Raw genomic sequence first — 1,413 nt, 5'->3', positions numbered from 1 at the left:
CTTCAACACAGAAATGTTGGATTTTGAAGTCAAATTTCTTATCAACCTGACCGTAGCGTAATCCCAGCTACGGTTGTCAGGCAACAACGTATGAGACACGAGAAGAGGTGTATGGGTGGTGGAAGAAGCGGGGTGTGGATAGACGTGATGGACGCAGTGGTGTCTGGATAGAAGGTTAGTGGAGTGAGGTTCTTTATAGATGATAAGCATGCGAGGGAGGGACGGTGGCCAGAGGCAGGCCATCACCCGACCTCGGGTCAATATTGTCACACTCTCTCGGACACTCCCATGGTCAACACATGCTAATTACCTGCATTATCACTGCTACACAGCCGCTCTCTTCCCGCAGGTCATTGTGTCTGGTAATTACCTGTGGCTTTATCTCACATACCTAATTACTTTAGCAAATTATTTCACCTTTTGTATATTTTTATACCGGGAGGGATACCTGGTGGTAGCCGGGATAGTCTGTCTCTATCCCCACTCCTCTCTATCCCTTTCCCCTCTTCCCTCTACCCCCATTTCCCCCTCCCCATCTCCTCACCCTCCCCTCTGTACCCTCCAACCTCGAACAGATAAACATTTCAATTCAGATATAAAATAAATCATGAAAATGAGCAGGTAAAATTGAATAGCTTCCAAACTCTACGGACAATACAACTCCGATTTCATTTCCAACTTCATGACTATCGCATAGTGGGTTTGGGTTACAGCCTATATTTCTTAAAGCATTTAACTCAGGCCTAACTCGACTAACCTATGTCCGGCCCATACCCAAGACTATTTCCTGACAAATTTGGGTGTGGCTGGCTCTAAGCATCTGGCCTCCACCTTTGGACAGAGGGAGAGACAATCTCTCTCTTATAGGCCAAGATAATATACCTTATGTATATTAGTGTATAATGGTGTATAGTATACACCAGATGAGGGGAACTCAGTGTATTCATTATACTGCAGCTGTTGTAGGAAATGGCTCATCGTAGTGTTCATTATACCTTTGTTCGTGTGTTCGTATGTTGTTTTTCATTGTACATATGCGCAAAAAATTTCTCTATCTTGTGTTAAAGACAGAAATTAATAATGAACATTTGCATTTTACATTATATTATCACCAGTTTTGAAATGGTTATATATATATATATATATATATATATATATATATATATATATATATATATATAGATATAGATATATATATATATATATATATATATATATATATATATATATATATATATATATATATATATATATATATATATATATATATATATATATATATATATATATTCTGTATTGATTATTTTCTTGTTTAGAGGTTCTATCCCTCTGACTAGTGCTCTTGCATCTTGCTTTAATTGGAAGAGAATTCCTCCAAATGTCATCATTGTTCGAGGTGAAATAAAATCAATA

The sequence above is a fragment of the Procambarus clarkii genome, chromosome 92 (genome assembly GCF_040958095.1).
Source record: "Procambarus clarkii isolate CNS0578487 chromosome 92, FALCON_Pclarkii_2.0, whole genome shotgun sequence".
NCBI lineage: Eukaryota > Metazoa > Arthropoda > Malacostraca > Decapoda > Cambaridae > Procambarus > Procambarus clarkii.
This window is presented reverse-complemented; position numbering follows the sequence as displayed.